Source organism: Empidonax traillii, unplaced genomic scaffold (assembly GCF_003031625.1).
Source record: "Empidonax traillii isolate 1590-97213 ecotype Southwest subspecies unplaced genomic scaffold, ASM303162v1 scaffold225:size1387458, whole genome shotgun sequence".
NCBI lineage: Eukaryota > Metazoa > Chordata > Aves > Passeriformes > Tyrannidae > Empidonax > Empidonax traillii.
Window position 1 is genome coordinate 1086461 of NW_020955418.1, and position 19965 is coordinate 1106425.

At 41.8% G+C, this 19965-nt stretch overlaps 1 protein-coding gene across 7 annotated transcripts in view; it reads left to right on the forward strand.

The window, feature by feature from the left end:
- Positions 1-19965, forward strand: part of LOC114059465 (E3 ubiquitin-protein ligase RNF144B-like) — an 88094-nt gene that overhangs the window by 38963 nt on the left and 29166 nt on the right. Inside the window, exon 1 of one of the 7 annotated variants that reach the window (XM_027887937.1) lies at positions 2826-3154. The exons of 5 other annotated variants lie outside the window; for them this stretch is intronic. The gene's annotated coding sequence lies outside the window, so the exon portion shown is untranslated. Of the gene's footprint in view, positions 1-2825; positions 3155-19965 lie in introns of those variants that run through there. One more of the 7 variants, XM_027887942.1, reaches the window with a different exon arrangement.

Consider the following 19965-nt stretch of genomic DNA (forward strand, 5'->3'; position numbering starts at 1 on the left):
AGTAATTAACTATGCCAGCCTTTATTTGTATTCTGGCTCAACTAAAAGTTCCTGGTGATGTTGCATTTTGGTATGTATTGTGTCCAAGGCTCAGCCATTCCCCCAGCCCTGCAGATATAAAGGCTTCAGTTGAGAGTGTCCAAAAAATTAATTGGACTCTCTCAGTTTTGTGCTTTATGTCACTGCTACTGAAGAGGAGAGCAAATGGGGAAGGCTTAGCTTGTGCCTTGTCTGGCACTGTGTGACATTCTGAAGTTGTACTTTTTTTATTTGTTGGCTCAAAAAGGAACCCAATCGATCTGGGTTAAGAGATTCGGGGATTTGGGCTGGGTAGCAATACTAGCAGGGCTCATAACACTTCACAGAATTAGCTTTTTGAAAAGATATGCTTCTGGGAAACTGTGAAGTACCTGGGCTCGAGGTAGAGCTGGAAGAGAAATCATTTTGACAGAGGAGCTTGTAACAGTCCAGCTCACATCTTCTGGTGATGGCAATGAAAAGAACCATCAGTACTGATCATCTCAAGCCCTAATAGCCCGAGCTCTTGCGCAGTGCCACGTCACCTTCAGCTCCTCTTTGCCGTGGAGATCCTGGGTAAGCTCAGAAGTAAGGACAAATACAGAAGAGAAGATGGAAGCAGAGGTATAGCCAGCTGTCCACAGAACATCAGTAAGTGATTGTCCTACATGTAAATCCTGGCACCACAGTTTAGGATTTGATACTAAAGAAGTGGAGTGCTTGGAATGAGTACATCTTAACGTTTCCAGATAATTAAATCTCTTGGGAAAGAATAATATTTCTCACCAATTTTGTGATGTTTAAGGGAAATTATTTTGCTGTAAGCAGTTTTGCACATTTGTGCAATCACATTATAACCTTCGTGCATAGATATACCTAGTAAGAAATATGATAAAAATATCATGGGATGTTTGCAGCCGATGTTTCCAGAATTGGTCTGCATTTTAATGTACTAATCTAGTTTTCATAGTTTAAAAGAGCAGCCCCCTTTAGATACAAGCTTGCCTCATCATTTATCTGAAGGAAAGATGATTAACCTTTGTTTGCAGTTCTGTCTCTTGACTGTTGGAGGCTACTTCAGTGAAGCTTGGTTTTGTTTTGTTGTGCCAGCAAAGAGTAAATACCAAACCAGATGCTATTCTTGCTACTCTGCTACGGGCTGCTGCCCCGCTCTACTTCTGAACCTACTGCCCTGCCATTTTCCCTACACCTGCATGAATGACTTGGTTTTCCTCATCCTCACTCTCTCACCACTCTACTCCTTGAGATAATTGTCCCTTTGCTGTTCAAGTGCTGTGTCGCTGAGCACAGGGGCTGAGAGCAGGAAGAGTTTTCTTGCTGAGCTTCATCTGTGGCTTAAAAAGTACTTGTGTGATGGAGGCAGAGTAGCAAAGGTAGCAGCTGCAGGAAGAAAATATAGGAACTGGAACTGGGGGGAACTATTGAAAAGAGTAGTGATAGAAGCTCAAGATACTTCATACCGGGATAAAAATCTCACCACTGAAGGAGAATCCTTTTCTAATCATGAAGTTTTACAAAGAATTCCATAGTTTCATTACTGTTCTGCAGCTTGAAAAATAGCTCTGAGCCCTAGGTGTTTCTTGAGTACCGTCTAGGATTGGTCACTGCTGAGGATATGTCTGCTTCTGCTGGGAAATGCTCTGCTAACTCAAGTGGCAGTATGTGTGACACGGTTCTAGTTTGCCTAATATTGTTGTAAAACTACTAATGAACACTGTAGGGATCAACATGATTCCACATGTTTGAACAGCTACATTTTTTGTGGTGATTAGTCCCTCCACCCCCTAAATATAAAATTATAAGTCACACCCAAAGTGAAATAAATTGATTTTAAATTTGTACTTATTCTGAGAGGAAAAGAGTATGTGAAGGTAATTCGAGCAAAGCTGTAATGTATAGGTAGGTGTAAGGAGACTGAATTAAAGTTGCACAAGATTTCTGCCTTTTTCTTAAGTTAATCTGATGCAGTATAATTGGCTGAAAATAACTAAAAACTCACCTGTGAGCTTCTATACACTCTGGAAGAAATGCTTATATATCAAAGTACTGAAGGCAAAACACCCACAATAATTGCATGAACTACAAAGTAAATTTCTTTCATCATAAAGAGAAAATTATAGATTAGCATCTGTACTTCCCCCCCCCCCCCTCTATTTTTCTGCACACCCTGCACTCTGATCTGTCTGTACTTCTTATCTGTAGGTGTGGTGCATTTCCTACAGCAGGAAAAGTTCTTGAGGGTTTGATGTCATGTGTCACAATAATACCTTCTGCTGCTAAGCTGCTGCGAATCACAGCCTTATGTTTGGAGTACAGAACTGCAGGATTCCCAGCCCTTCTTTCACACAAGCTCGGCTTAAAGAGTGAAATTTTAATATGGACATAATAAGGCATTCAGATTTGAAATTACACTGATACTTGACTTGTGAGTTAGATTTTTTGCTCCATTCCCCTCCAACATGAAGAAATCACTTTTCTTTAAATGACATTTTTCACAAGCAGAAGCCAGTAGTATTTCAGACATCATCTGCCAGTCGGGCAGCTGCTATGCAAACTGCTATCCTAAAACAGGTTAATTTGGGAGGGTTTTTTAATGAGTGTCACACCTAATGCCTTGCTCCTTTCAGTTTTACCTTCTCAGAGCTCAGGTGGCAGTTGTGATTAAAAGCAGCACAGATATCCAAATCAGGATGCAGGGTGTGCATTGGCTGGCTGACAGGGTTTAAGTAATCACCTGCAGTTGAATTGAGTCTCGAATGGGAAGTAGGAAGTGCTGCACTCAAGCTTCCTGTATAAATAAATGCAGCTTTCCCACAGCTACTGCACACAAGCTGTGACGTGCTTTTAAGATATAATGGCAGCATGCTCTAATAGCAGGGAGGGGATGATTTATCAGAGTGGCAAAGGGGCTGGGAGACAAGTCCTGCTGCAGTCCTAAAAAGTGTACAGCTGTCAGATACCCAGAGAAGAGGAAGGGCGTGTGAGAGCAATCTGCCTCTGCTCCTCATTGCAAGCTTCAGGGGTTTGTGACACCGTGGTTCTTGGGAATGCTGGAATCTGAGTGCAGCTACTGAGAAGTCACACAGCTGGCAGTGAATGCTACTCTCCTTTCAAGGTATGTTGGAATACAGCTTTCTGGCTATTTTTTCCTTAAGAGCAAAGGACACCTTAAAAGAACAGAAAGCCAGGATTTGCTTCTAATGGAAGAAAGTAGAAAAGGGTTTTTTTTTTTTTAAAGAAAAAGAAAAAAACCAGTAAGGACTAGAAAGATTAAAGAGCTAAAATGAATATTATTTTTGGTTTGGCTAAAATCAGACTGTATGGTGCTTAGAGCTAAGGCAAAAAGAAATCGTGGAGTTGTGACTATTAAAGGCACAGAAAATAAATGTACATCAAGTACTCCCCAAAACGGTGAAATTACTTTTGTCAGTGTAACTTTTAAAGAAATATCTGTGTGAAGTGTTTGAAAATGCTGCGGTATTAGGACATACCTTGTGGAAGGCAGTTGCTAAAATGTCATACTGTCAGTATGTTTTAGTTTAAATACAAGAACTCCTTTCATACTGAAGAAAACCACCTCATTAACCTAGAGGAAGCCTGAGTTTAAAACACAGAGGTTTCCTCCTGGTCTAAAGGCATTTCTTCTGCCACAGTCTCTTACAGCTGGTATCAGGGAGGAAAAAATATGTTGATCTGTACTGTAAGTCTTAACATACACTTCTAATCTTCCAGGGTTTAGGGTTATTTGGTTTATGTAAGCGCATACAAAATATACAATACTTTTGTTTTCTAGTTTGCATTTTTAAGTTCTTTTTTACACTAAAGATAGATAACTACATTTACTGTATGTTTCCAATGCTTTCTCATCGTAAGACTTTCTCAGTGCAAAGCTGCTTTGGTAACGAAGATGTTTCAGTCTAGTTTATTATAGAGCTCTGTATTTTCTGTAATACAAAGCACTCTGCTTCCTAACTGTATAGAGGAAAATCAAATATCTTCCTTCACAGAGCACTGGAAGTTGTAAAATATTTAGAATTACTATAGTTAAGGAAGCACTGCAGGGTGACTTCCCATCCTCTTGGTAAATAGACACCGAATACTTTTAAGAAGTAAATTTTAGCAGAGAGACAGGCCATGACTGAAATACCCCATGCAGCTTTCCAACTGACTGTGAGCAGGCAAAGCAACATGATATGTTTGGCTACCCTCAGCCTGAAGGGCAAGTGGTCTCAGTTAAGGACAGGCACTGGATTTGGGATTCCAATATTTATGGAAGCAGAAATTTCAAAACCCCGTCCTTAAATATTTTTCAAAACAAATATATTGTCCTGATTCTTGTCCTGTATAGGACTTGCCTGTGCCTGAATGTGAGTGGGTGTCTGGCTTGTTGCCATAGCATGAAAGCAGTTGAAACCCTTCCCTCAGTGAACACAAGCTATGTTGGAGAAAGTACAGCACATTGACAAGGGGATGGCTGCAGTTGTGCTGCTGGAAGTAATGCTTTAGATTATGGATTGAGAAGTGTGTGTTTGCAGAGTGCCTAAAACTGTGGTAAAGTGGGAATATTCCTTCAAAATAAACCAGAGCTGTTCCAGAGCTGAGCCAGTTATGATGAGAATCAGATTCCTTTTCTCCAGTGCATCTTACTGTCTGATGGGGGTATTTAACACAAAATCCTCTCTGCTCTACAAGGACACAGAAACCTCCCCAGGCTTCATGTGGGAATAGCAGTTGGCAACCTGGAATAGTTTCTCTTCCCTGTGCTGAAATATATTTTGCATGCACCTCACTTCTGGTCGTAGGCTTCTTTCCCACAAATGGTGACATTTTGGTTATTTTGTTTACGTGATAGTATACTTTGGGGCAAAAGTTAGTAATATAAATAGCAAACAATATTGAGTTGTTCCTCTCTAGCTAGGTTCTTGGATTACACCATATTCTCTAAATGCTTCATGAGCTTTGTAGAAATAAATTAATAATGTGGAAGTGGTTGTCTGGCTTTTCCCTTCTGGTGGAGAAGGAAAATATGTACTTGTCCTTATTATCATTGTAAGTTTAAAATGCAACTATGAGAAGCAGCAAGTCACTTCATAGGAAAACAAGCATTGCTAATGCTTAACCAGTTTGCAGTTCACTATTATGCCTCTGATAATATCTATGGTGTGCATCTGAGCCCTGTGCCTGCAGTTCACCGTGTCCAGACCTTTCAGTGACTTTTGGTGGTGGGACCCAGTGGAGTGTATTGCTTTGATGTAGCTCAAGAGAATTTATAGACTTGCTGTCCCTCTTCTTGAGAGGGGAGTTTTCTTGAATGTGCCTGAAACTACACAGTGTCTATAGATTGTATATTCCAGATCCATAAATATCTCCTGGGCTAGTAGTACTGTGATATCTGAGACCATAATTACAGCTCTGGGCTCGTGGATATCACAGGCACATGTGAATAAAATACTGTGGCAGGCTGCCAGTGTCACTGTGAGCTGAGCCCATCGGACCTCCTTGCATACCCTAAAGCAGACACTGCCTTTAGCTTCGTGAGGCTCAAAGTGGTTGTGGATATGAGCTCGTCTTCTGGATGCTCCCGTCGAGGTGAATACAGTTCCCTCCTCTCCCTCTGGCTTCTCCATGCCAAAGTGCAGCCCTGTGCAATGCACTTTAAAAATTCTCCTCATTACCCAACAGCCAGGAATAACCTTACATTCATTCCGTGTTAAAATTAATCTTCTTTTTGTTTGCAAAGAGAAACATGGAACAAAACAAAAAAGAACAGATCCAAAGGTAAAGATAGCAATGATACTAAGCTCAGCCTCTAGCATTTTGCATGTCTGCTGAAGCACAGCTGAGCTCCAGTGCGAGACTATGAGCCTTCTCACTTGACAGAAGCACGGGTCTGAGGGCCATCGTACACTGCAAATTTACCCAGTCTTGGACAAACATTTACAGAATGTAAACTTTGTGCTGATCAGTAAGAAAATAGTGTTCAGTAATCTTTTACTGTGCCTCTTTTAAATGGTTTCGGCTCAGTGGCAACTGAGCGGGCATTACATTCACAAAGCAGATCACTGCTAGCAGTGATACTAAAACACTTAAAAAAAAAAAAAAAAAGATAGTATCTTGAATTGCAAAGGACCTCATCCTTCCCTTCTTGCTGAAGTAGGACTTTTCCCACTCCTAGTCTTCCAAGGAGGAACAGAGGTGCCAAGGAGAAATTTCTAGGCTTGAGAACATGACTAGATTAACCTGCATTGCATACAGATTTTCAAATGAAAAATGTAGCTATACAAAAAACATTTTGTTGCTGGAATTTTCTAGATCCCGTTGTATGTGTTGATACATGTGCACAATGGTATCTGTGTTTCCCATTTCTTGTTCCTTTTATTCTATTATAATAATGAAAAAATAATGAGTTGCCCAAGATCTTGGGTGGACTTTTATTGTATCTTTAGGGGAATCTGCTCAGCCTTCAAGGGGAAACCCAGAATCCATAATTAGTAATGTCATCAGTCTACTTGATTCTTTGAATGTCCTTGGTTCCTGCAAGTACAATTTCTGCTTTGGTGGAGTTTGGCCTAACTAACTGTGGAACCTATGAGTGTCCTTGTGCCTTGTGTTTCCAAGTGAGTTAACATCTCTGGAATCCCAAAGCCAGCCAGCACCAGGCACAGTGATGTGGGACATGTGAATCTGGCTTTTGATACAGGATGGATAACCTCTCTGAACTAAGGCAGTGCCACACATGCTGTAGCCAAAGTACTGTTTGTTTAAATTATATAAAACCTGATGAGAAATTCTGTACCTGTCTGACAGACTTCAAAGACCATAAATAAGGGCATTTGGGTGAGTTAGAGTAGAACTTACAGAACTGGGACTTGATAAGGTGTGTTTTTTTGGTGCTGGTCTGGATCTGTTATCAGTGAAGACTGTGAAGTCAAGATGGGCTGTTCATGAAAACTATAACCAGCCCGTTACTGTGGAAAAGTCAAACTTGTGTGTGGGTTTTCATGCACTCCCTGCATGGAGTTTCTTCCCGTGGACTAGATCTTCTTGTAGACACAGACATCCTGGGGAGTTATCATACATGCTTTTTGTTGCAAGGAGAGACAAGATCATAGAATTATGGAATGGCTTGGGTCGGAAGGGACCTTAAAGAATGTCTAGGTCCAGTGTCCCTGCCATGGGCAGAGATACCTTCCACTAGAGCAGGTTGCTCAAAGCCCCATCCAACCCAGCCTTGAACACTCCCAGGGAAAGGGCATTCACAAATTTCTGGGCAATCTCTCCAGTGCTGCACTGACCTCTGAGTAAAGAATTTTTTCCTAGCATCTAATGTAAATCTCTTCTAGTTTAAAACCATTTTCCCTTGTCCTATTACTATCTGCCCATGTAAAAAATATTTCCCCTCTTTTGACAGGCCCCCTTTAGGTACTGGAAGACCACAATGAGGTCTCCCTGGAGCCTTCCCTTTTCCAGGCTGAACTCAGCCAGTTGTTCCAGCCCTCTGATCTTCTTTGTGGCCCTCCTCTGGACCTGCCCTAACAGGTCCACGTCTGTCTTGTGCTGAGTACACCAGAGATGAATGCAGTACTCCAGGTGGGGTCTCATGACGGCTGAGTAGAGGGGCAGAATCACCTCTATTGATCTGCTGGCCACTCCTCTTTTGATGCAGCCCAGGATGCAGTTGGCCTGCTGGACTGCAAGCACGCACTGTTGGCTTAGGTCCAGCTTTTCATCCACAAGAACCCCCAAGGGCTGATGTCAATGAGTTCTTCTCACACTCTGTACTCATGTTTGGCACTGCCCTCACCCAGGTGCAGCACCTTGCTCTTGGACTTGTTGAACTTCATTAACCTCTCATGGAGCCGCTTTAGTTTGTCCTTATGCAGATTAGGAGACAGAGTAAAGAATTATTTTTTATTAGAAGGAAAAAAAATACCGTTTTTCTATCATGCTCATGTTTCTCCCCTTTAATTGAGACTGTCAGTATTTGTGTCTGTTGCAAGGTTTTCTGCCTTTTGCTTTGTTGTAATAATGAGGAGAGGAGAGAAAGTGTAAGACATGAATCATTACTCAAGGAGTGGATGATGTCTGGATATCTGACAGAAGCTTTGAAGACAGTCATATTTGGTTTTAAAAACTGTGGTATTTTCAGATAGCCGGGAATGAAACATGCAGATATGAAAGCACTTATGTGCCCTATAAGTTTGCAAATGGAAAAATCATTGCAACAGAAGAGCTGTATCTCTGTGTTCACGGACTGAAATAATTCCTTCAAGACTACTTCTACTTACACTTTTATATACTATGTTTTGCTGTGGCTTAGGGGAGAATTCTTTGCACATGCATATATAGCTGCAAATCATTCAAAACTGCATGCTCTAAAGCCCTATGTACGTAGAAGGAAAAGCACATTTCATGACATGAAGTGCACAGGCTAATCATTTGCACGCAAAGAAAATTCCAGATTTAAGTAGAAGCAGTGACACGCAGGCTGGCACTGGTTTTGTCTGAGCAGTAGATGGGAAAGTTCATGTGTTCTATCTGTGCTTAGTTTTTGAAGCATTCTGATGGAGGGTGGGGAGATGATGAAGGAGTACAAGCTGGTCTTCCCCTTTTCAAATAAAAAAAAAATTATTACAGAGACACAGTCACAGCAGCAGGCGCTCTGCTAACCATTGATCCTGGCACCCTTCCCCGTAGGGTTTACCCATTCTACAGTCTAACATCCATGGGGCCAGCAATACCTTGCTTACTGGAGTTTTACACGATGGAGAAGATGCAATCTTGCACCCTCCTGACCTCTTCACAGTTGCATTGGTGGATTGGGTGGTGAGGATTCCTCTTCACAGTCTCCAGAGAGGATTTGTGGGAAGAGCAATCATGCCATTTGCCTGGAGTGAAGTAGAAGCCACACAAATATATAATTTAGCCAATACTACTTTAAGGACATGTATTTTTTGGATTGGTTATGTTTTCATTGCAAATACCAAAGCAGTGTTCATGGCTTGACCAATTTCAACCCCCTTGTTGACTTAGCTTTCCACATTTTGGGTGGATGGCACAAGTTCGTGAAGTGAACATGAACTTGTGGGGAGAGGAGTTGAGAAAAAGTCAAGAATTCTTGCCCTTTTTCCTAGTTCTGCAACAATGAGGACAAAATGCCTGTTGGAGAGCATTAGTTGTTGTGGTTATAATTAAAAGACCAGCTAGCAGAAAGGCGGTTTTAGAAAGGTTTCTATAAAATAGTCATCCTATAGTATAAGTCTGTGAGACCTTTCAGTACTCTGTTCTACATACTCCTTTTTCTGAGGGTTTGGGAGGTGGGGTAGCTTCTTTCAATCGCTCCTAGTTGCTTATCTTTGCACACATAAGCAGGCAAAAATCTCCCTTTGAATGCTAAAGGCCTGAAACATGGAGACAGAAGGTGGATGTGGAAAATCAGGTGGGAGAGGACAGGGCAGCAGTGGGACAACATTGTGTTGTGTGATAGACAGTGTCACCAGCCAAACTGCTGCAAGCTTTTTTTACTCAAGTTCAAAAAAAATTAATATTTGTCTTATAGAGTTAATAAAACACAGAACAAAATAAATCATGCTCTGTTAAAAATGTTTATTTATAGAAGTGGGATTATACAGTTGTTTTAAAAATGCATGGCTGTTATACTCAAGAGTTTAAGACTAATTTTAGTTGAAGCTATTATTGTTATTCCAGCATAGTTTGCAACTTCTGTTCAGTAGCCTGTACACGAGGCCTGTATGTTCAGGAGGATGTATTAGAGGTGCCCCAAATTCACATCCTGATTGATGGGACGGGTGCATGGGTCTCATTCACACTGGGGCAGTAGGCAATACGGAAGGAATCACCTGAAGCAGAACTCCCAGGAGCTGTCTCCCAGCATACTGGGCTCATTCCTCTTCCCATGTGTGGGCTGGGAAAGAGGGAGAGGAAATGTGGCTACTGAGAGGACAAGCAGACAGAAGCTCAGTCAGTGGGTTGTTACTGGAGTTTACTTCTCGTTTTCACCTCTGCAGATCTGGCCAGAGCTGAAGCACATTTGGTGCTCTGTCCTTTTCTCATCTCCAGTTGACTTTGGTAGGGCTCGTTCAGGAACTGGCAGAGGAGTGGTTTAGGGGTACACTCTGATTGGTTTAATTACCAGTTGTGAAAAGCAGCAGTAGCAATTACTTCAGTGAATGCATGTGTTTAGTTTCAAAACAACCTCATGTCCAGGTCCAAACCTCTACTATTTTTTCTTGATGACTGTATTATTTCTTGTAAAATTTCAGTATAGTCAGTAGCTACTCACATTGTTTTCTTAATGGCAAATGCTTATATTAGGGATTGGTTTCCCCAAGGTCTAATCATGAGATTCGACTCGCGGTCTTCAATTCACTGAATGTCCTTGTAGCTAAGACTTGAAAGTTATCACTGGGTAGTGTGTTCCACCAGCTTTCTAAGTCGTTGAGATGTATTTGGATCAAGGGCAGTTTTCAATGTTTTAACTGTTTTATCTTGATTACCTCGAGTAGCATATTTATTCTATAATAATGAGCAGCATATTTGACTGTAAGATTAGATAGTGGCAAAATAAAACATTTTATGTATTACTTTTTTTCACTGAGCAATCACACAGACGTTGCTATAAAAAGAAAATTAACGTATTCGGTGATTTCTGTTGATGTAAATCTAAATTTGAGCGAAACTTCTTTTCAATGCTCGTGGTGAGCAGAGACTGTAGGACCATATTCTTGCAAGTTTGCACTTTTTGTGGCCTGACAAAACGAAATGGCAGAGATGTTAAAAGTATCATCTTACCGCAAGCACTGAAAAAAGCATTTCTCAGATCACGCGTGCTAAAAATAAACACAGGTTAATTTTTTTCCATAGATGTCTTTCAGTACGTTTTGCAGAATTCAGTTAAGGGTCAGTTTCATTGTTGCAGTCAGCTGAGTTGTTCCTTTGCTTGTGGCAAACTCTGCACGCTTCTCTTGGCCCTAAGAAGTTTCTTGCTGTCCGTTTTGAGGCCTGGCTTTGTGTCATGTCTCCATTTGCCCAGACCTGCTTGTCTTGCAATCAGGACTCTGCTTGCTCCAGACATAGCTTTGGCTGTCTCCAGACAGGGGACTCTGACAGCCCGATTAGTTTCTTGTTAAAAGAGTGAACACTATGAACATTCAGATAAAGCTGATCCCTCTGTCAAATTAAGTTGCATTGCTTTCACTTTAACAATATGTGTTTACAAATATCTTCTAAAAATCCTTGATGTTAGAACAGGCCAATGTCACAAATATCTTCTGAACACACCCTATCTAAACTGTAAACATTCCAGCTCAAGGATTTAGCATATCCCAAGGTTTTGTTATCCGATTAACAAAAATAAACATTTTTTCTGTGTCAAAGGCAAATTGTTACATCTGACTTCCTATTCCTGTTTCAGCTGGGACAGCCAGCCAAATCATCAACCCATTTGACCTCCCAAAAGCTCAATTCCTGTTACTCAGTAAATGCTACAGTTACCAAAACCTTCATGTGATCAGAAAGGAAGACGTATAATTTTGTCATTAATGTCTTGAAGAATGTGCTTTTATTTAATAATGGTGATCTTGTCAACAGGAAGTTAAAATGAAAGTGCACCAAACTAGTTTGGGTAGAATTCCTTGCAGCTTAGCATTATGAGGTGTTGCATAGTGTCATTAAGAATGGGCAATGTTACTTAAAAAAGCTTTAGAGTTTAATCTTAGACCTGGTAACCAATACTTGGAATTCCACTTATTTGAATGTGTTTTGGAAATATTTGGAAATGTTTGATGCCAAAGCATTGAAGTTCTGTCGTCTGACTGCGCTTTGTGTGTTTCGTTGCGTTTTGCCCTGATCAACTTTGCTTAGCACTGTGACCAGGGTGAACATAAAAACCTCAGGAGAATCCTGCTATTGACCTCCTGTGGGACTAGATGTGTCACCTTAGCCTGTGCCTGTGGCTGGCACCATCACACTGCTCAGGCATAGTAAGTCTGATACATCTGGGTCACTCCAAGACTGATGCCCACAGGCCTGCCCAGGACTCATATCCTGTAAATCTGGTGCAGGAAGCTGTAGCTTTCCAGCCTGCCAGTGTTGATAGAGCTGTATCCTGAACTTTGATACGACCCAGTTCAAGCACAGAACCGAGTGAAGGTGGTGGCTTCTGTGATGCGATGATCTCACCACAGCCCATGCAGAAGGGCTTATTCCCATCCTCATGGATTCAATGAATATTGCCATTGTGTGGCTCCTGTCAGTACTGAAAAGAGTTGAAGACCCCGTTTGGATTATGCACTTCAGTTTAGTAACAGGTTGCATTTTTCTTTTTCTGTTTATGTGTTTTCTTCTTTAAGTTATCAGAAAGTGCTTTTCCTAGTTACCTCTCAGCCTGGAGTAGCATTTATTTCACCATTAGCTTTTAGATTCCATTTTCTTGGACTCCCTAGTTTTTTAAGAATGGAAGGGGGAAAATCCCACTTTCCCTCCCCTCACTTATTCTAAAGCAGTAGTGCAAGAAAATACTTAAAGGATTCCCACAATTGCATAGTCACATCTGTTTTGGGGGGAAAAAAAAAAAAAAAAGTGGTTTGTTATATTCAGTTAATGTCCATGGTCTTCTTGCAAGAAAAACCCAAACAACACAAAAACCCAACAACAAAACCAAACCAAACCAAAAACCCAAAACAAACCTCCCTGAGGACATATCAATGTAGGGTCCCTAGAAGTTACTGGGAAGAACTGGTGTTTCAAAATCTCAAAGTTATTCATACCTCACAATATTACAATACAGTAGAGATGTTACCAGACATCTCAGTACAGCAGAGATGTTACATGTACTCTCAAAGACTTGTGGAGACTGATATGTATGTGCCCTAATGACCTTTTGATTTACTAAAACATTCTGAAATTACTGAGTGCATGTGATATTTAGGAAGCTGTTCAATGTGTACTTTAAGCATCCTGGAGTACTGGAATAAAAATTCCTAGCAGGAAGCTGGATGATGTTCTTAATTACTATAGTCTGTCCCTTAACATTTTTTTTGTGTGCAAGAGGCTTCCCACTCACTACTTTATTTTAAAAGCATTTGATTTATTTATTTTTTGGTTGCTAGCATGATATGAAAATACTCCATATAGCTACTGATTCTTGAACAGCAGCTCAAGGTTTATTTTTTTTTCCCAGGCATTCCAATGAAAACAAGTGAGAGAAATTGCCTTTGGTGTGTTCTCGTGTACCAGACAGAACATTTACTTAGGCTGCTTGTTCTGTAAACAAGTTTTCTGGCAATAAAAATTTTACAGTGCAGAAGTCTGTCATGAAATATTATACATCTGCCTTTTCTTAAGCCCTGCTCAAAGAGAACAGATATTGAAATACTTTCATTCTCTCTAATGCTTCAGCTTGGTAGCATATCATGGTAATCCAGAAATGGGTTTTCCTTGTACGTGCATGTCATCAAGCGCTTGCTGTATTAAGGCACAGATGTAATACAGTAATTCTGAATATATTAAAAATGTATTTAAAATGAAACCTTCCACTTGTAGACCTGGTTGGTTTTTTGGAGACCATGATTTCAGAAAATGCAAGTACTTGTTTAACTTGTTAATAATCTCATTGCAATAAAGCAGAATGTTCAGGCTTTGACACAAAGCAGCACTTAAGCATATGATTAAATGTCCTTCTTGAAGATGAAGGCTTTCAGAAATTGGAGCTTTAATCATGTGTTTTACAGCCTAACTGAATCACTGCCTGATAAGTAATGTTGTATGGACTAGATAGGTAACTCTGTGTAGGCAGTGCATATCAAAAAGTTTAATTAATGCATTGTGGTTTAGTGGTCTGTCTGCTGGACCACAGAAGTACTAATGCACTTGATTCAGACTAATTCTTTGTGCGGATCTGCTGAGTTTAAAAAAGCCAACTTTAAAAAAGTGAATTTTGAATAACATTATCTTGAGAGAGTTTGGGACAGTAACCAAAACCGGTAATGATAGAGTTTTGCTGAAATGGATAGAAATGTGAGTTTCTGACACATGTCCTAATTTCATAGCTCAGTGTATATCTTGTGATATGACCCCATTAACTTAATTCCACTCTGTTATATTTTTAAATCTTTCTATAATTGCTTTTTTTCTCCAAGGACCTGATTTTTAGCATTGCTTTTTAACACTCATATTTTTCAGGTAGTTTTCTTTTTCTATTTTATAGTTTGAGGAGGGAACCTTAGTTACAGGAAAAAACAGAATCCTGAGCTGAACAATGCCAAAACAGGTCTTTGTAGGGCACTGAAGTAATTTCATAATGGGTGGAGTACTTTGAAAATCTCTAGGGCATGAGAAAGAATTACTTGCAGTGCTTGCAAATGATTCTTCAAGAAGGTTCAGTAATAGCTGGTACACTAAATAGGAGTGTAGCACAGGTGCTGTGAGTTTGTTTTGATACTAAAATGTTTTTTGTAAAATGGGGAAGTGCTGTGCCACGTGCTAGACCCACGTGTCCTTAGACCTTTTACGATCCCACCATATGTGTGGAAGTCCCCATGCCCGGGTGCTGGCTTATGACAAGCCTGGGGTGTGCTTGGGCAGAGAGGCCTGTCAGGTCTTACCCTGCCCACAGGACAGACTCAGGCTCGTTCCAGCCCACGGGGAAAACACATAAAGGACCATTTTTGTTCCATTAGTGTTTCCTGGAACAATGTGCCTCGTATTTGTACCTTTCTTGACTTCCTTTAAACTCTGATTGCAGCTAAAAACATACAGCTTGACTAACTTCATCAGAATTGTTTGTAAACACAAGACTTGAAGTAGCTTCTCTAAGAGCTCTGTTGTTGCAATTGGATGTAGCAGGTGAAAAATGAAAGGATGACTTATGGTACTGAACAGAATCCATTCATTCTCCTTCAGCTTCAGTGTAGAAGGCTTTAATGATTCTATGTGATGTTTCTAAATAGTAAAAGTCACACACAGACACATTTTTTTAGCTAAATACAGTGAGTTGATTGCAGGCACATGGACAATGTCCTTCTGATGTTGCAGCTCATGAGACTGCCTGGCTTGTTTGCTCTATCCCAAATACAGAGTAACTTCTGTTCTTTGATAGTAGTCTTGGTTTGAGCCAGCTGGGCAGACTCAAGTGAGCCTTTGTGTGACTGCAACAAGGATGTTACCTTACAATTCATGCTCGCAGGGAAAGTTTCAGCCCTAGTTTGCACTGATTTTTGACACCTCAGTGGAGCTGTGATGGCTTTGATTTTGGCTGTCTGCCAGACATCCACCCAACTGCTTTCTCACCCCCATTTCAGGGAATCAGTAGTTTCCACTCAGGACACCAATGCCAGGATTTCAAAGGGTACCTGCCTAGAAGCAGGCACAGCAGATATTTGCTGTTAGGAAGTAATTTTCAAGGCTAGACATCAGACACTGCGATATCAGGGGGTCCTGAAGGCATACGAGTTCTGTATTCCTTCTTCCAGTGCTTTTGTTCTGTTTTTCATATTTCATTCAAAATCTCCACTGCTTTCGTGTTAGTGTTTCTGCTTGTACTCAGCCCTTTTTCCTTTGAGCACACTCTAATGTTTCCTTGCTTACAGAGGGTGTTGAGATGTTTCAGTGCTATGTGAAAGCACAGAGCTTTGTCACCTCCCAAAAGACAAAGCAAAAGCGTCCACAGGCAGACAAATGCAAAGGGAACGTTGGCAGGTCTGAGCACTTGGCAAACTGTGGTCCTGGTGACTGTGCAGTTTACGCCCTCCTAGGGCTGACCCCACATAGCTCGCTCACATTCACTCAGACTTTCTGGTCCTGCCTTATCCTGTGGTATCAATACAGTTAACATCAGAGCCAGGGAAGTATGAGTCCTCTTATGAGGCAGGTAGCATACAATTTGAGGAAAGATGTCCAGTTTCCTGGAAATCCTGTGCAATGACTCAAGGAGCGTGATCTGTGTTTCTATGCGTGTACAGACTGATAGAAGTATGTAAAAAAAGTGGATCTTGAAAGGTCCTGAGTGTTTACGCACACTGGGGCACGTTTGACCCTTCCTTGCTGCTGATTCATGCTGGTGCAGGATTCTCTGAGTTAGGATGTCCTTGAAATGTGTTTATCTGTATTCCACAATGTCTCATGGAGCCTGTGTTTCTGTACAGGAGAGGGTTTTTGTGACCAATTAGGGCCTGCATTACAGTTGCGGTTACACGTTTCTTGATTTGCTTGGGAGGCTATCTTAAGTGGGTCATTTGTGTTTGGAAGCATGAAAAGGAAGTGCTTGAAAATGTATTTTATTTATTTGAGGATCCATTGTTTTTCAGAGACTTCCCATTTACCTTCATTTCAGGACACTTTTATTGATATAATCCAATATGGAATGGTCTTTTCCTCTTTGTCCCCAACTCATTCTTCAGTGACTCCCTCCTCCCTTGCACAACACGTACACTGAAGATGGTTTATTTTCAGCCTAACCTATTGGCAAAGCACTTGTAATTACAATAGGAATTTTAATCCACTGTAAAGAGAACCGATGGATGTATAATTAACTAATGATAGTCTGTGGGACTAAACATAGCAAAGTGAAAGCCATAAAAGTTCAGAGGAACTGAGGTAGAACTTCATGGCTTCTTTGAAGCACATGGAAAAGTGAATTCTGCTAGGCTGGTGAAGATGAGGAGATAATCTGAGAGCTTCGGGGAGGACAATCATCTTGAAGTGTTGGTAAAGAGCAGGAGAAGGAGTAGAGGGTGAGAACTGGAGGAAGACGTGCGTCTTTCTCTCCCCATTTTTTCTACTGCGATCTGAAAATGAGAATGAACCTTCTGTGCATATCTGATTTCAGAGCCCAGATGCTGCTGGATGGGATTACCCTTCTCCATAACCCTTAACTCTTCCCCCTGCATGTGTCCCTTGGCAGCAGTAGCAGAAGTCCCAATTCTGCTGGGCAGACACAGAGACCAGTGGGTTGGGTTGCTCTGGGAAAAGGAGTAGACCAAGAAGGCCGTGCATCCACTCTCCCCTGGACAGGCAGGCTTTCAGTGCTAAAAGGATGGCTTTGCCTGTGCCATCCCGATCCAGTGAACTGCTTGTGGACAAGCTGGCCTCTCAGGGAATATGGAGGGAGTTTTGTTCCTGATAGCTGTGGTGTTTTTCCTTCAGTGACTGAGCAGGCAGGACATGGAGCTGTCTCCATGACTCTGATTCTGTTTGCTCCGTTTGATGAGCTCTGATGGGGTTATTGAGGCTGTGGTGAGGTGAGCATGGCCTGTCTGGGGACTGGATCCTCTGGTCTGCCAGGTTTGCTTGGTATTGTCTGCTGGAGATTTCCATGGGGTGCTCTACCTGTTTTAAGGAGAACCTCAGCCCTGCTCTAGAATCCTGGTGTGAGGGAAGGATGAGTGTGTGAGGGGACAGGGAGAAAAACTGAATTTAACCTACAGCCTTCAGAAACAAGTGTTATCATAATGACAGTGGGATGTCATGCAATGAGACCCTACAGCCATCATGGCATGTGGTTGCTACTAGGGCAGAGCGCTGTATCAGGAGCCTGCTCTTCACTGTCACTGTTGTTGTCACACTGAATCCTGGATTTAGGCCATCTAAAATTAGCCCCCAGCCCTAAACCTCAGTGATACACCTGAATCTTCCTACGGCTGCCTTAATGCTGCCTGCATCCAGGGTCATAACCCTTTTGGTTATAAAAAGAACACTGACTTAGGAAACAGCTGCATCCATTTTATATCCATTCCCACATCCTGAAATACTCCTACCTGTCCTTTTGTGCATCCCTCCTTTTAACATTGTTACCTTTTACCGTGTAAATGAAGAAACCTCAGATCTGTGCAGGGTGGCGATGAGTAGCTCCCTGTACAGGTGTGGATGATGTTGAATAGCAACCTGAGTAAAAAGGTTAAAATTCCCCTAAATACTGAGATAATGTCTAGCATGTAGGTTTAAATAACAGGTAGTTCTTGATCTGCCATAGCGTTTCCAGTGACTCAGTGTTCCTCCCCACCCTCTTGCAGTAATTACAGAGGAGTATTGTAGTCCCTGACTCAGAGGGAGGCTTCCTTCCAAGGTTTTTGCCGTGCTGGAGCTCCAGCTCTGCAGCTGTATGGAAAAATTGGTGGTGGTGGTGGGGGAGGTATCATGGCAGCAGGTCCCAGGACTGCACCAACAATAACGTTGGAATGGCATCTTTCTGAACTAGTGATAGCAAACCATAAAATAGAGAGTTTGCTTTGGATTTGTGGTCAGGAATTTGATTGCCAGAATCTTGGCTATGACTCTCGTGTCTCTTGAAACTGGGTGCCTGCAACAAAGACATCCCAAGGTACAAATCTGGTGGCTTCTCTGACAGGCTAGGCTAAAAAACTTCAAAGTGAAAAAATTAAAAAGGAGTAAGTGTGCTCTGACCCAGATTTGTTGTGGTTGAATGGCTTTTGAAAGGAAAGTGTGTTTCTGCGGACTGTGGGAGCACAGGTCATGCAGCTGAGGGGACAGGTCTGGGGATGGGGCTTGGCTGTGCATCAGATTATGAGATGGAAGCTGTGGGGAAGGGTTCCATGTGCATGGACCACTTGAACTCCAGGAGCCTCATTATTTCTCACTCTATGAAGGAATTCAGCAGGTACTACGATTCTACTGCAAGTCAGTAAGTCACATACACAGGACTATCTGCAGCTGGCCTGGCTGCTCTGGGAGCCACAGAACGGCAGCAGGGACACGCTGCCAAATGTGACCTGACAGCCCTGCCACGAGGACATTCAGGACTGCAGGGAAGGCCAGCAGAAGTGGACCAAAGGGCTTGAGTCTCCTGTTTGCCTCGTGAGATGTCAAATCTGACAGGCACATGGATGGGTCTTGATTGGTTTTGTGTTCAGGCAACCTCCATTCGTGATGCAACTCTTTAGATTTAGTGGAGATGCACTCTTGATGCTGCTGCAAGTAGCTGTGTACATCTGGCCACCACATCTCTGCTTGTAACAAATAGATGTGAAGGTCGTCTTGCCACCACTTATGTGTGTTCAGAAGCAAGTCTGTGAAAATTGGGTCAAATTTCTTAGAGACAGGAATAGATTTTCCTGTGGCTTAAGTGCTGCAGTGACCCCCGCTGTCTATGTTGAGGCCAGTAAAATCTTCAAATGTGCTTTGCATTGTTTCAGCCTAAGCTTGAGGATATTCTTTTTAATTCCTTTTTCAGTGTTACTGTGTAAGAATGAGGGTCTTGAAATTTTTTTATGATTATGGTGCAGTGTTTTCAAATGCTTAGGCCATAAAACGTTACATCTGAGCATGATATTTCCATTTGTTGCTCATCAAAGAATAGAAGTTTCTTCCCCAAGTACTGCTGTGACATGTGTGGTGAAAACATGGCTCTTCTGAGCATCTCCCTGTCAAAGTGCTAGTGCACTCAGTTCTTGGTTCACAAACCTCAGTTAGATGCCTAAGAGCACTATGAAATAAGTAGAAGAGCTGGATGCCAGGGAGTGGGATGCACAAAAGCTACTGTCTGGCATCATCAAGGCAAAGCAGAAAAGAGGACTGCTCATTAAATACTCATTTGTATTTAGGCTTCAGCCCTGTATGAAGTAGGACGTGCAGTCTGGAACCTTTTCCTTGTGCTTTCACCACCCATCCTGCAGTAGACTGCCAGCTTGCTATCTCAGAGACAACTAGTGGAGAAGGTGGAGTATATAGTACCCACCCACCACATTACAGACTGAATATTTGAAGTGCTTGCCTGGAAAGTGAGAATCTGCTCTTGTCTTGCACTGCCCAGGGAAGCTCCTGAGCCACCAGCTGAAATAGAGAGTGTGAGTAGAGACACCCACTGGAACTGGGTGGGTGCAATGAAGACTGAAGGATCCCATGGAGATAAGAGGGGAATGACTGTGAAACTCATTTGAAAAGGCAGTGATA